The sequence below is a fragment of the Gopherus flavomarginatus genome, chromosome 8 (assembly GCF_025201925.1).
Source record: "Gopherus flavomarginatus isolate rGopFla2 chromosome 8, rGopFla2.mat.asm, whole genome shotgun sequence".
Taxonomy (NCBI): domain Eukaryota; kingdom Metazoa; phylum Chordata; order Testudines; family Testudinidae; genus Gopherus; species Gopherus flavomarginatus.
The window spans coordinates 52,068,202-52,083,909 of record NC_066624.1 but is presented as its reverse complement, the minus strand read 5'-3'; the positions used below and the strand labels follow the sequence as shown (position 1 = coordinate 52,083,909).

Below are 15,708 nucleotides of genomic sequence, written 5' to 3'. Positions count from 1 at the left end.
GCTGGGGGAGCTGCCTGGGCAAAGGTGCTGGAACTGGGGGTGCTGCAGCAGCTCCTGGCTTGACATGGTTTCCATCACACCCAGGGGTTACAGTTGGTTCAGTGGCTCAGCATCCCCCATTATACAGATTGTTCTGGCACCACTGGCCTAGGGTCACTGTCTAGTACCCTTTGCCGCCCTGCTCAGGGCCTGCCTGGCTCTCCTAGAGCAGGGCGAGCACCAGCTCTCCTGGGGCAGGGCTGGTGAAAGCTCTGGACAGATACTAACAGCTCCGAGGAGCCTGGACAAATATTAGTTGGACAGAGGAGCCTGGGGCAGTTTTATTAGAGAGCAGAAATGAATCCCGAACACAGCACTGGAGCTGCAGTGCTAGGGGTGTGTGCCTGGGTCACCTGCACAGTCTCCCTTCACCTTCTCATGGCATAACAAGTTCCCTGCAGAGAAGAAGAGGTGCGGGAATGAGGGGTGCGGCGGGTACTGCAGCACCCCCATGTCTTACTGTGAAAAGCTCCAGATACTGTAGGAACAAAGCCAGCATAATTGTGTGATTCCAGAGAACCCCGGAGCTGTGCTGCCCCTGTGTAGTGTGAGCGAGAATTGCACGTTTTCACACTGCTTGTGAACACACCTGGGTACAGTTCACAGGCTTTCAGCACCCCTACTATAAAAAGTGAGAGAGCCCCACTGCACAGAAGTGCCTGCTTAGCCTGTTGCAGACACTGCCCGACCTCTGGCCTGCTGCCCTTTCTATACCACAAATCCCGGGCACTGAAGAGATGGATCAGAGCGTCGAATTCAGGGCTTGCCTACAGGGGGACACTCAGCAAAATTAATTTTGATTAGCAAAATGTGTGACTTGAAAATGGATTAGTTAAATGGTATTGAATCCCTCACTAACCCAATCACCGAACTGACCTTACCTAAAGCATTAGAGTGTAAAGCTATTTCTTCACAGTTTGTGAGAGAAAGCTTCATACTCTACAGTCTTCACCCCTCTTAAAATGAGAGTTTCGAGGAGGTTGCAGAGAGGTCCTCTGTACCTGACTTGGTTTCTGGATTCTCCTGTTCTTCACCTTTTTCGGCTGCTGCAGTGCTGCTTTTCTCTCCTTCACCATCTTGCAGCCTCCTCCTTCTCTTCCTGTTCAAAAAGCAGCAGCAGCAGTTGTTCTGGTATCTTAGACCTTGTCTACATGAGAACAGACTTTGGTATAATTTACGTCGCTCGGGGGAAGGGTGTGAATAATCCACACCCCTGAGCAATGTAAATTATCCTGATCTAAGCACCGTTGTAGAGAGAGCTGTGTTGGCAGGAGAGCTTCTCCTGCTGACAGAGCTACTGCCTCTCGTGGCCAGTGGAGTAATGAAGCTGATGGGAGCAGCTTAGAGCTAAAGCTTTACTGACTAGGAAAAGAAATGAGGAACTTATTTACCAGTTTAAAGCCAGTAAACATACACACAAAGGAGTTACAGTCTGAGGTTTCAAACAGCAGTAGAAGCTGCTGTAACATGCAAGCTCTGTATGTCCCTTAGGGCTAACCCTGGCCAAACAGCCGGGATCCCTTGCTTATGCTTAGAAGTCGCGCCATCTGCCTGAAGTCAAAGCATAAGGGCAGTTTCTTACTGACAGGACTTTTTATTCCATTCCCCCAGAGCTCAAACTGATGGGGAAAATGTTTGTGAATGTCTCCACCACCTGGTGTGTGTGTGTGTGTGTGTGTACAATCTACCAAGTCTTTTGTCCACCGATGACCCACAGTGACTTGTCCAATGTCTCAGTCAGGGCCTTCTCTTGTTGGAAAAGAGATGACTCCTTTCCTGGTAAACTAGCATTTCACACTTGGTAATGCTTCTCTCCTGATTTGGGGCGGGGGTGGCGGGGTGGCTGGGAGGGGGGTTACAGTTTTAGTGCCAACACTTATATATCACCTTATACCATGGGATACAGCTATTATAGGTGAGAATAATGCATGCAGCAACTCACAAGCTTTTCATAAAGTCTAAACACAAAACACATTTTTATAAATTTAAAACAACACTAACAAACAGGTGAGCAAGACTAGTTTCCAGTCATGCATTTGTCACTTCTCAGTAAGTCCTAGAGGCCTTGGCATTAGCTGACACCTGGTCTGCCAGTGTCAGAAGAGGCTCTTCCATCTTATCCCCAGGTGTCCCCCAGGGGTCCGTAGTGGGACCAGTAGTGTTCAACTTATTCATAAATGCTCTGGGAAAAGGGGTAAACAGTGAAGTGGCAAAATTTGCATATGATACAAAACTACGCATGACAGTCAAATCCAAAACAGACTGCGGAGAGCTACAAAAGGATCTCACCAAACTGTGTGACTGGGCAACAAAATGGCAGATGAAAGTCAATGCTGATCAATCCAAATCCCACACTTTCACAGGCCTTGGGTGGCAGGCCTATCCTTGCCCACAGGCAACCTGCCAACCTGAAACATATTCTCACCAGTAACTGCACACCACACCATAATAACTCTAGCTCAGGAACCAATCCATGCAACAAACCTCGATGCCAACTCTGCCCACATATCCACACCAGCGACACCATCACAGGACCTAACCAGATCAGCCACACCATCACTGGTTCATTCACCTGCACATCCACCAATGTAATATACGCCATCATATGCCAGCAATGCCCCTCTGCTTTGTACATCGGCCAAACTGGACAGTCTCTACGGAAAAGGATAAATGGACACAAATCAGACATTAGGAATGGCAATATACAAAAACCTGTAGGAGAGCACTTCAACCTCCCTGGCCACACTATAGCAGACCTTAAGGTGGCAATCCTGCAGCAAAAAAACTTCAGGACCAGACTTCAAAGAGAAACTGCTGAGCTTCAGTTCATCTGCAAATTTGACACCATCAGCTCAGGATTGAACAAAGACTGTGAATGGCTTGCCAATTACAGAACCAGTTTCTCCTCTCTTGGTTTTCATACCTCAACTGCTAGAACAGGGCCTCATCCTCCCTGATTGAACTGACCTCGTTATCTCTAGCTTGCTTGCTAGCACACATATATATACCTGCCCCTGGATATTTCCATTACATGCATCTGAGGAAGTGGGTATTCACCCACGAAAGCTCATGCTCCAAAACGTCTGTTAGTCTATAAGGTGCCACAGGATTCTTTGCTGCTTTTACAGATCCAGACTAACACGGCTACCCTCTGATACAATCCAAAGTAATGCACATTGGAAAACACAATTCCAAGTATACATATAAAATGATGGGGTCTAAATTAGCTGTTATCACTCAAGAACAAGATCTAGGAGACGTGGCTAGTTCTCTGAAAACACCCACTCAACATGCAACGGGATGTTGGGAATCATTAAGAAAAGGATAGATAATAAGACAGAAAATATCATATCACCTGGATAGAAATCCATGGTATGCTCACACCTTGAATCCTGTGTGCTGATGTGGTCGCCCCATCTCAAAAAAGATAGAATGGAATTGGAAAGATTCAGAAAAGGGCAACAAAAATGATGAGGGGTATGGAACAGCTTCTGTAGAGACAACTAAAGGGGGTAAGATAGAGGTCTATACAAGCATGATTGGTGTGGAGAAAGTAAATAAGGAAGTGTTATTTAGTCCTTCTCACAACACAAAGATCCGGGGGTCACCAAATGAAATTAATAGGCAGCAGATTTAAAATAAAGAAAAGGAAGTATTTCTTCACACAGCCAACCTGTGGAACTCCTTGCCATAGGATGTTGTGAAGGCCAAGACTATAACGGGTTCAAGAAAGAACTAGATAAATTCATGGACGATAAGTCCATCCATGGCTCTTAGCCAGCGGTGTCCCTAGTGAGCCTCTGTTTGTCAGAAGCTGAGAATGGGCAACAGGGGATGGATCACTTGATGATACCTGTTCTGTTCATTCCCTCTGGGGCACCTAGCATTGGCCACTGTCAGAAGATAGGATACTGGGCTATATGGACTTTTGGTCTGACCCAGGATGGCCAGTCTTACATTCTTATCCCATAACCACTTAGTTTTCTTTACAGCCTTTGGCGAGAGACCCTGTCAAAGGCTTTCTGAAAATCCGAGTTCGCTGTATCGAATGAATCATCCTTATCCACATGCTTGTTGAGATCCTCAAAGAATTCTAGAAGATTGGTGAGGTAGAAGTTCCCTTTACAAAAGCTGTCTTCACCATTTCCCAACAGACCCTGTTTATCTGGATGTCTGATCATTCTTTACTCTAGTTTCTACCAATTTGCCCATTGCTGAAGTTAGACTTACTGGCCCGCAATTGTCAGGATCACCCCTGGAGCCCATTTTAAAAATTGGTGTTACATTAGCTACCTGCCAGTCATCTGCAACAGAGGCTTGCTTCAGGGGTAGCTTGTGTGATATGGCTAGTTATTCTGCAATCTAAAATTTGAGTTCTCTCAGAACTCATGGTTGAATGCCACCTGGTCCAGCTGACTTCTTCCTGTTTAATTGAACAATTTGTTCTAAAACTTCTTATACTGGGATGGTACCTCAGATTTGTCACCCAATAAGGAGCGCTCCAAGATGGGACTCTCCCTCTTGTCCTCTGCAGTGAAGACCATTGCAGAGAGTTCATGGAGCTTCTCTGCAATGGCCTTGTCTTCGTAGTGTGCTTCTTTGTCAGCTAGTGGCCCCACCACCTCTTTGGCAGGCTACCTGCTGCTGATGTACTTAAAAACATTCTTATGCTTAGCTTTTGTGTCTTTAGCATATTGCTTCTCAGATTCTTTCTTGGCCTGACATCTTAGACTTTGACACTTAACAGGCCAGAGTTTGTGCATCTTCCTATTATCCTCACTAGGATCTGATTTCCAAATTTTGAAGAATGACTTTTTGCCTCTAACAGCCTCCATTACTCTGCCATTTATCTAGAGTGGCGTTCTGCTGGTCCTCCTATTGTCATTTCTGACTTAGGGCATACGTTTCATCTGAGCCTCTAACTGCAGCATTTTTAAAGGGTCTGCATGCTGCTTGCAGGCACCTAGCACTTGTGACAGCAGCTCCTTTTAATTTCCATCCAACCATCTGTACTTATGCCGATAGGTTGACTTTAGGTCTTTAACTTTGAGCAGTAGCTGAGAAGATGGTAAATCGGACAGAAACCAGTTCGACAAACCTCTTCATTACCTTGTTATTTCCTGACTTCTTTATTCATCGCCTTTTCCTTATTTCCAGGCTGAGGCGGCGGCCTGCCAGGGAGCTCCCTGGCACCTCTGGCTGCCTGGGCTGAAGGCAAGAGGCAGGCCAGGGCGTGGCGAGGGCCTCCTGTCCTGGCCTGAGGCTGCAGTGCTTCCTGGTCCCGGCAGGCAGCTGCTGCGGGAGAACACAATGGAGGCTCTCGGGGCGCTATGCAGTGCTGTGTGGATCTCAGGAGAAAGAGCCGAGGCTCCCGACTCGACCTGCCATAGACTCGTGTGGCTCTGCGCGCAGTCAGCCGTGGCGGGCCAGGCTACGGACGTGACTCAGGCTTGGGCAGCATGGCCACTGTTTCCTGACGAGGCATGAGGCAGGCCAAGAGCTTTGCACAGCTTACAGGGAAGTGGAAGGGAGGTGTCTTTGGGCCGGCGTGTCTCATCCGTTTCTCACTTGCTGTTGGACAGAAGTGGGAAAGGAGTGAAACATACATGACTGAAGATTCGGCACTTGGGTTAAGCCTGAGTCCCTGACATGGCTGCTCAGAGATGGGCTTTTATGGCGCAGCCCCCACATGCTTCCAGCCAGCAGGTGAACCCACTGTGTCCAAGAGGAAGCCTTTGAGCTGGCAAAAGGGGGACATCACAGTTCCCGGCAGACCTTGAGGAGCCCACAAGGAGGCTTCAGTGGCATCCCTGGGGGAGCATAAACTCCCCCTCCTTTCCCCTTTCTGTGTCCATAACACAGAGCTTGATTAATTAAACCCCTCTGTTGCCAGCACCAGGCCTCTTTCTTCTTACACTGGGCCTGCAAGCGAGGGGGCAGCTTTCACAGCACCAAAAGTCTAACCTGTGAGGCAGGAAGTGGCTGATGCCCACAGCCTGCTGGGGAGCTCCCAGAAGTTATTAATGGACAGAGACTCCTCAATGCCCTTAGTAACAAGGGTTTGGGGTTCATTGAGGCCAGTAAGGGGGTCACTATGTCATCCCTGTAACCCTGGGTGTCAGGTCATTGTGCAGCTTTGATCTAGACCTCTGATCCCAACAACCGACCAGTAGCCCACCTGGTTACTCCTTACAGGCTGACCTTACCCCCCTTCCAGCCCCAGATTCACCCCCTAATCATCCTGCTGCCACTCAGAGCCACAGATGTGGAGGTGCTGAAGGAGGGAGGGATGACTCTAGGGTGGGGTTCTTCTCTAGAGATGGCTGGTAGAAAGGTGGTGCTCAGTTCCATCAGTGACCTGCCCAGTTGCCTCGCTGCCAGGGGATGCAGACATTTCTGTAAGGCCATTAAATAGGATATTTGGCTTCTGAGTGAATGTGAGGAATATGCAATTATGAGACGGAATTTCCACCCCTCTTTCATATGTAATTAAGAGCCCCAGTGGCCTAATGGATAAGGCATTGGCTTCCTAAGCCAGAGATTGTGGGTTCAAGTTCCATCTGGGGTGAAAAGCTGCTTTCTTCTTGTATATTGCAAAGAAACCTGGTGTTATTTTCACCAAGGAAGCTGGGAGATGTTTGAACACCAAGTACTGCAGCTTGGGAACAATCCCCCAGAAATGCCATCTTCCGCTCCACAAATGCTTTCTAAACCCAGCAGTAGCAAACAGTTAATACCAGTGTTTGTCTAAGACTAGAGTGAAGGGAAGTGTTTACTCCAACACCTCAGTGAAAGAGCAAGGCCGTACTGAAAGAGAATGGATCTATCTGGAGGCAAAGTAGACCTTGAGAATGAGCAACAATGTGAAAAGAAGAGGTTCAAATGTGTGTTAGGTGTTAGTTAGGTTGGTCTGACAAATTTCAAGAAAATACCAATGCCCGTAGACTGGTGTAGAGACTGGCTGTTTCTGATCTTTTCCTGGGAGTTCATTGAGAAATATTTTCCGTAACTATGTTATGGAATATTGGGTGATCTATGAAGGCACCATTCTTCCTGCTTTCGCCCTTTGAGACAACACGGCTACATGGCATGAGGCCAATGTGCACCTTCCAGTCAACTGCTAGAGAAGACAACACAGACAGGGGTGGCAGCAGGGCCAATTGGAGCTCCACGAAGATGGTGGGACCAGGTCTCATTAACAGGGAGGTGGCCACCCCAGCATGCACAAGGCTGAGCAAGTGCGGCGTGTGCTTCACCGTGCCCCTACTCACTGCACATGGTGGTGGTGGAGGCCAGTTACTCAGGTAGGTTGGTCTGGCAAATTTAGGGCTTGGCTACACTTGCAGATGTAGAGCGCTGGGAGTTAAACCAGCCCTCGGAGACCGCAGCAGGGAAAACCCTGCTGTGTGTTCACACTGTCAGCTGCAAGCGCACTGGAGTCGCCACATTAGCAGCTCTTGCAATGCCACAAAGAGTAGTGCAGTGTGGTAGCTATCCCAGTATGCAAGTGGCTGCAACATGCTTTTCAAATGGGGTGTGGGGGTGGAGTGTGACAGGGAGTGTGTTGTGTGTATGTGGGGGGAGCGACTGTGTTTGGGGGGCTGAGAGTGTGTCAGCATGCTGTCTTGTGTGTTTGGACAGCACCAGACACCCGCCCCCCATACATGATCACAACAGCAGCATTCCACCCTAATAGTTGCTTTGTCCCAGAGCAGATAAGCAGCCAGCTGTCAGAAACAGAGCTATGAAAGGGGATATCCGCATGCCTGCAGCCAATATCAAAACAATGACCAGAGTGGGCACTTGACTTCAGGGGATTATGAGATGTTTCCTGAGGCCAATCACAGTGCAGTAACCCAACACGTCATCCACCTTGATGCCCGACCGTTTCAGCCGAGGCACAGCGAACTTTATGCTTCTCATGGAGGAGGATTACCAGGAGCACTCCGGCTGCAGGGCCCAGGCGCTCCATGTGCCTTGCCAGTGTGGACACCTCAGGAGTTAGGGCGCTCAGGGCTGCTTTAACGCACTCTAACTTGCAAGTGTAGCCAAGCTCCTAGACTTGCGACCTGACACCCAGGCTTAGAAGGCAGACATAGTGACTCCCTTACTGGCCTTGGGGAACCCCAAAACCCTTGTTACTAAGGGCATTTAGGAGTCTCTATCCCTTAATAACTTCTGGGAGCTCCCCAGCAGGCTGTGGGCATCAGCCACCACCTGCCTCACAGGTTAGACTCTTGGCGCTGTGCCAGCCGCCCCCTCGCTTGAGGGCCCAGTGTAAGAAGAAGGAGGCCCAGTGCTAGTAGAAGGGGGTTTTGATTAATCGAGCTCTGTGGTATGGGCACAGGACGCTTCCACTGTGTCACTCTGCTGGCTTCTCTTCAGCAGCACCTAGCGGCCCTGGCTCCAGGCTAGTGCCTTGTGAGCTCTGGCACTGGCAGGAAGAGTTGTAGGGTGCTGGGCAGCAGCACTGGCAAACCAGCTGCTGGTAGGTGTCTCTGTGGTATCATGGGTCAGTGAGTTCAGCTGTTAATGGAAAGGAGGGGGGTTTATGCTCCCCCAGGGATGGCACCTGAAGGCTCCTCGTGGGCTCCTCAAGGTCTGCTGGGAGCCGTGATGTCCCCCTTTTGCCTTTTGCCGCCTCGAAGGCTCCCTCTTGGACACAGTAGGTTCACCTGCTGCCTACAAGAGTGTGGGGGGCCGCGCTGCAAAAGCCCATCTCCAAACAGCCACGCCAGAGGCTTGGGCTTAATCCTCAAGGCTGAGCGCAAAACCTTCAGCCGGGAACGTTTTGCTCCCTTCCTGCCTCTGACCAAGGAGCAAGGGAGAAGCAGAGGAGACACGCTGGCTCGAGGACGCATCCTTCTCACTTCCCTGTACGCTGTGCAAAGCCCTTGGCCTGTCTCATGCCTCATCAGGAAAGCGCAGCCATGCTGCCCAAGCCTGAGTCTCGTCCACAGCCTGGCCCGTCCCAGCTGACGGAGCATGGAGCCATGCGAGTCAATGGCAGGTTGAATTGGGAGCCTCAGCTCTTTCCCCTGACAGCCACACAGCACTGCCTAGCGCCCCGAGAGCCTCCCTCGTGTTCTCTCACAGCAGCCGCCTGCCGGCGTGGGTGGGAAAAAGGGACTAGGAAGTACTGCTGCCTCAGGATGGGACAGGAGGCCCTCACCACACCCAGGCCTGCCTCTTGCCTTCAGCCCAGGCAGCCAGAGGTGCCGGGGAGCTCCCTGGCAGGCTGCCACCTCAGCCAGGAAATAAGGAAAAGGTGATGAATAAAGAAGTCAGGAAATAACAAGGAAATGAAGAGGTTTGTTGAACGGGTTTCTGTCCGATTTACCATCTTCTCAGCTACCGCTCAATGTTAAAGACTTAAAGTCGACCTATCGGCATAAGTACAGATGGGTAGATGGGAATTAAAAGGAGCTGCTGTCACAGGTGTTAGGTGCCTGCAAGCAGCATGCAGAGCGTTTAAAAACACTGGAATTAGATGCTCAGGTGAAACGTTTGCCCTAAATCAGAAACGACAATAGGACGACCAGCAGAACACCACTCTAGGTAAACGGCCGAGTAATGGAGGCTGTTAGAGGCAAAAAGTCATTCCTCAAAATTTGGAAATGAAATCGTAGTGAGGATAATAGGAAGGTACACAAACTCTGACCTGTTAAGTGTCAAAGTGTAACAAGTCAGACCAAGAAAGAATCTGAGAAGCAACATGCTAAAGACACAAAAGCTAAGCATAAATCCGGTCAATGCGAGTCCTGGTCTATCCCCGCAGAAAGGTGAACCCCCTCTGTGGCTGGAGTGAGCTCCTCTAAGCTGACCTCACTACAGACCTGTGCCTGGTAGTGCTCATTGTAAAAATGTTTTCTCTGATGGTTGGGAAAACTGGACCAGCAGTCCTCAGGCCGGCTGAGGCAATTAAAATCCCCACCCCCCACCGCAACAACAGACATCAAGCAGTCCAGGGGAAGAGAGCCAGTCCCTTCCATTGATCTTCCCTCTCACACCTTAACTGAGGACCATACACACTAATATAGCAGTAACCAGTGCCATAGAGCACAAAGTCTAGCAGTAATGCCCTCCCTGGTCAGAGCTCCAGCACCTTCTGTACTCACACTGCAAATGTGAAGAACAAGACTCCAACCCCATAGTTCTTTCCTGGCCAGGAGGCCCTTCCTCCAATCACCTTCTGCCTATTGAGCTACCCTAGAGTTGTTAATGTGCATTTCCTGAACACCCACCATGTCCAAGTCCAGCTGTTCCAAGACACTGAACATCAAGCACCTCCTCCTGGGCCCCCAAATCTCTACCACCTTCCACATGGCCACTTTTACAAATGCCTCTTCCCTGATACTGCCCTTGCTCAGCTGCACAGAGGAGTTTTCATCCCCAGTCCCTGCCTGTCACTGCCCAGCAGCCCTCTGGCACCATTCCTGAGCGTCACCCTGCCTCACTCTCTTCCTGCCACGTTGGGAAAGACAGCTCTTATCATTAAAGGTCAGGTGGGCCAACTAGGGGCAGAAGCCCATTCTATGTTTTTCTACTGCAGAGCCGAAGATCAAGGACTCACCTTCAAGACTGCCCAGAGGTGGGGCAAGTGGGGCAATTTGCCCAAGGGCCTGCAGAGACCCCATGAGAATATAGTACTCTATAGTATTGCAACTTTTTTTCATGGAAGGGGCCCCTGAAATTGCTTTGTCACAGGACTCCTGAATCCTCTAGGGCAGCCATGCTTGCCTTGGGTGCAGACACTACTGTGCTCCCAGAAAACAAGCAGCTTCTGCACATAGAGGGATGGAAGGACCTGCCAAAGCCCAGAACTGAACCAGGTACCTTTAGATTTTCACTCTAATGCTCATCCAACTGAGCTACTTTGGCAGTTCTGTAGCAGTATTTTGGTCTGTTGCTTCTCTGTCTGGGATGTTTTTGTAGCAGTTGCACACAAAAAGGACATCATTGGGAGCAGCGCATGAAGACAAGGCTCACTTTAGCCTGCTTTGCTCGCTTCCTTACCCTGTTCCTGCCTGAGTTCCCGGGTTGACCTGGTGGCGGAAGGGGACTGGGGGCCAGTGGAGCAGGAAGGAAGTTGAGTTGACCCTGAGCTAGACTAGACCCTGGCGGCTAGAGTCTGGCCACCACTTGCCTCTCTACCCTGTTGTCCTGGCTTCCCCCACTGGGCGTCATTTCAAGAAGGAAGTGAGGCTTCTGCCTCCCCTCCCCGATTTTCACATCACAGAGGAGTGCAAACAGGAGAAGGAATGGCTGCTCCACACCCTCACCGGAGGAACCTGATGCTCTTAGCTGTGGTGAGTAAGAAGTGTCTGTTGGCTGACAGGGCCTGTCCCCGGGGAGCTGGAACAGCAGCTGCTGCCTCGCCCTAGGCTCCAGGCTGTGGGAAATGCTCGTTGCCTGGCTGCATGGGAAGATGCTGCTCCGTGCTCTGGAGAGCGTCTGTATTGCTCTGTCAACCCCCCATCTTCATTGAGCCAGTCTGGTAAGGTCCCAAGTGCCCCCTCCGGCCTGGCAGCTGAAAGTCTGTGCAGACATCAACCCCCCTGCCAGCCCCACAGGCAGCAGCAGCGCCAGCCTCCCCAGCACCACAGGGGCACTCAATGTACTTCCTGTGGGGAAATGGCTCCTTGGCATCCAGCTGCTAGAGTGAGAGCCAGGAGACAGCAGTGTCTGGCTCACCTTGGGGGAGAGAAGAGACCTGATGAGTGTGGATCTCCCTCTGTCTCCCCCACAATGCTGGTCAGTTGTATTGTCACTGTGATAGTCACTGCTTCCCTTCAGGGCCGGCCCAGAACAAATCCCCGCCTTTTCTCCACAGGCCCTGCCCCCACTCCACCTCTTCCCCCAAGCCACCACCCCTGTCCCTTCTCTTCCCACCCTGAATCTTCCTGTCCCATTCCTCTCCCTCCCCCACCTCTTCACCCTCGCCCCTCACTGAAAAGCTGAGCACCTTTTTTTTCTGTTGGTTCTGCAGCCCCGTAGCTCCCATGGAGTTGCTGACTTGGCTCCTTTCACACTCTAGAGAGAGGAGCAGAACCAGGGCTATGGCTGATCTATGGGTCAGCAGGTGAGTGGCAGAGGCTTCAGGTGCAGAGAGTTTGCCTGACACCTCAGGGACACAGTGTGAGGTGGTGTCCTGGGGATCTCTATGAAAGGAGCAGAACAGGATTTCCTTGGCGTGGGGAGAGAATTGAGAGTGTCTCAGAGGGATGTAGCGAGGTATTGACCAGGTGATAGACTGGCTAAAACACAGGACTCACTGCAATCATGATTTGAACCTGCACAGGGGAACCCTATTAGATTTTGACTCCAACACCTTAACCACTCAGCTATCACACCTGTGAGCACAAAAATGCCCCAATGCCAGAGAAACTGGTAAAGAATCCCAATGCCCAGGCTTGAAGTCATCTGAACTACAGAATTCCCACCGCAAACCTGGCTCCAAAAGCACAGGGGGGATTTGGGTTTGTTCTCTTTGCTTAGCCATGTGCAGTCGCACAGAGAGCGCATTTAAAAGTCTCCCCTCCCACAGAGCGGGAATGGGAAATGATTCTCAGCTTGAAGCTTGATGTGAATGAGGATGTCTGGGCAACAGGGCAGGGAGTGGCCTTTGCTATAGAAACCAGTGACACATGGAACCGGGCTAAGGAAAATGTTTCCTGGAGTCAGTAACTGGATTAGCAGCAGTATTGTGCAGAGAAATGTTTCACACGAGGAGTCAGCGCATTGGTGGTTTGGTAGCAGAAGTCACAGCTACAGTGGGGGAGGTCTAGCTTTGGTTTCTGGCCAACAGAGGGATGAGTTTTATTGTCTCCAAATTTCAGTAGAAAAATTCAGACCCAAAATGTGTGTGGTGGGGGTTTCTCTGGTTTGGTTTGCTTTTTTCATTTGAAATGTCCTTGATCATTTTTCTGGGAAAACTGTTTGAACAATGGCAAGGAAGAGTCAGAACAATTACAAATCTCCATGGGAGTGAGGGGGTCTCTCAGCACCAGGGGAGGGGTGGAGATTTTCATGGAGGGGAGTTGAGGAGATAAATGAGAGGCTTTTGCTCCAGCAGAGGGATCAGCTTGGCAGGTTCATTTTTACCAAGTGAAACCCCCACCTGTTGCTCCTCTGCTGGTGCTGCTCCACCTCAAACCCCACTATCACCCCAGCATGTGACCTACAGCTTCCCACTGACAAAGCCCTTATCTATCAGATACAAAATCCCTGTCTGCCCCTTCTCCCAGCTGAGCCTTCCCCCCACAGAGCCCAGGACAACCCCTACCTTGCCATGCCGGGGGGTTGGGCTTAATCTTCAAGATCGAGTGCAAAAACCTTCAGCCAGGGACATTTTGCTCCCTTCCCACCTCGGCCCAAGTGGCAATGGAGAAATGGAAGAGACAAAGATGCCTCCCTCCCACTTCTCTATAGCCTTCTCTGACGTTATTAATATAAACTGGGACCACAGAGATCATTGCTGCCACCACTGTTATATATGTGCAGCAAATATTGTGCAAAGGTTGGCATGTGAGGTATCTATGATAAGGTTATGATTTGCTGGTTATAATTATACTAGCTGTATGTGTGTACCATTTTTGTATTTGAAGTTATGCATATGGGCTATGTACTTGTATCTCAAATGTATTTGATTCCAGGTAGCCTCAGTGATGCATTTGGTCAGCTTCTTGGGAAAGGACTATTCTCAGGAAGTGCCCAATCAAGAAATGCTTCACTGACACTGGACTTTGGGAGATGCCAATCCACATCTGAGCTTTCCTGGGAACATTCAAACTAACATGTAAACAACGGTGCTGGCCTGCAAATTAAGTCATGCATGGACATGCGATTTGCCCATGTGACTCCAGACTCCATCTTGCTGCTGTGATTTTCACAGTAAGAATGGAGGACAGTCCCCATCACTGCACAAGAAGAGCAATGGAAACTTTCAATACTGAAATGTGATTTGTGACTGGGACAGGTGTGAGAGCTGAAAAAATCCAACGCGTTTGTTCACGTCAGATGTGAGAGATCATCTGAACTAGTCAAAGCAGTGTCCAGATCTCAGCAGTCCTCTGCTTCTGAGCACCTCTCCCTCTTGTATCTAGCTTGTTCTGTAACCCTTCTCTAGCTCGGTCAGAGACTTACCTGAGCTCTCGGCTTTGTGTTCCACTTGACTCAGGCCTGGTCTAGGCTGACATAACTACAGGGCTCAGGGCTGTGAAAAACCCACCCCCCGATGTAGCTGTGCCACTCTCCCCCCTGCTATTGATGCGGCGGTATTGACAGAAGATGCTTCCATCAGCCTGGCTGCTGTCACTTTGGGGGTGGGGTTCCTGCAGTGACATTAAAACTCCTTCTGTGGCTGTCGGCTGGGTCTCTACTGTGTCGCTCTAGTCCCGTAGCACAGACCTGGCCTTGGTCACTGCTAGTCATGTCGCTGGAACCTGCTTTGGCAATAAAACTCCTCCTCTCCCTTCTTCCCCCTCTTTTCCTGTTCTCTTCCCAGTTTACACCGATGAGCCTGAGCTCAGAGAACCTGGCCCTGGACTCCCTGGGCCACTTGGTTATGTCACAAATGTGATGCAGATACTTGAATCAAGTGGGAAGTGAAAAGGAAGAACTCAGCTGCCTGCCCCTCTACTTAGCCTCTTCAAGGCCTGGGGTCCTGCCGTGCCTGCAGAGCAACAGGAGCGGCTCTCTGGAGATGGTCTCGCCCATCCATCCCATCAGTGGTGAAGGGGTCTCCGTGTCGGGGGTGGCGACATGGAGCGAGTGTGGTGGCAGATGAGTAGGGGGGAGAGGGAAGCTGAATGAAAGAAGGGATCACTGTGCGCTTCTGTAGCAGGTTTCACCCAAGGGGAAGGTGACACTGCAAAGGTGGAAAGCCTGAGACGCAGAGAGCAACAGGGACTTGTCTGGGCTCCTGGCTCCCTGGCCTCTGTTCTGGCCACTAGTTAACATTACCTATGATCGGCTCCCTAGAGTTAGGTGGGGATACAGCTTTAAAAGGTATGGGCCATATCCTCAGCTGGTGTAAATCCGTATAGCTCCACTGACATCAATGATACAAGTTTTGAGCAGCTGAGGATCTGACCCACTCTGCAGAGTTTGATTGAAAACTGGGAGAATGAGTTAAGACACTTGCTCATACAAGCACCATCATTCCCTTCTCATGGGAGACTGAAACAGGCCTGTGGCAAGGGATGGAATTAGCCCCAAGAGGGGAATCCTTTTGGCCATCTTCTGCCTGGAAGGGTCATGGAGGGGTAGGACTGAGGTGCTTTGGTAGAGTTTTGAGAATAAGTGCTGAGCTGAGTAAGCAGCGAGTGTGAACGTGACTGACAGTCCTGGGACAGAGAGGAAGGCAGCCAGGAAAAATGGAGAAATTCAGCCACTGTCCCGGGGTAGGTTTGAACCACAATCTTCTCAATTAATGGCAGAATCCACTGACCCATTGCACCACAGAGACACATATGTGTGCTAACCAAGGCTGCTGCCTAGAAGCCTGCACATCTGCCTGCCAGCACTAGTGCTCACAAGGCACTAGTGTGGATGCTGGAGGCTGGGTGCTGGCTACTGCAGGTACAAAGCCAGCAGAGTGGTGCAGTGGAAGCATGCTAGGTCCATAATCCTGCAGTTAATGGGTCAAAGCCATCTTCTGCTGTGCAT

General features: G+C 50.3%; 1 non-coding gene and 1 pseudogene across 1 annotated transcript; one reads left to right on the top strand and one right to left on the bottom strand.

Annotated features, from left to right (window-relative positions):
• The window catches only part of LOC127057005 (zinc finger protein 420-like), a 482,458-nt pseudogene that overhangs the window by 76,060 nt on the left and 390,690 nt on the right, over positions 1–15,708 (bottom strand).
• TRNAR-CCU (transfer RNA arginine (anticodon CCU)) lies at positions 6,535–6,607 on the top strand. Its single transcript has one exon. It is a non-coding gene; the product is annotated as a tRNA-Arg (tRNA).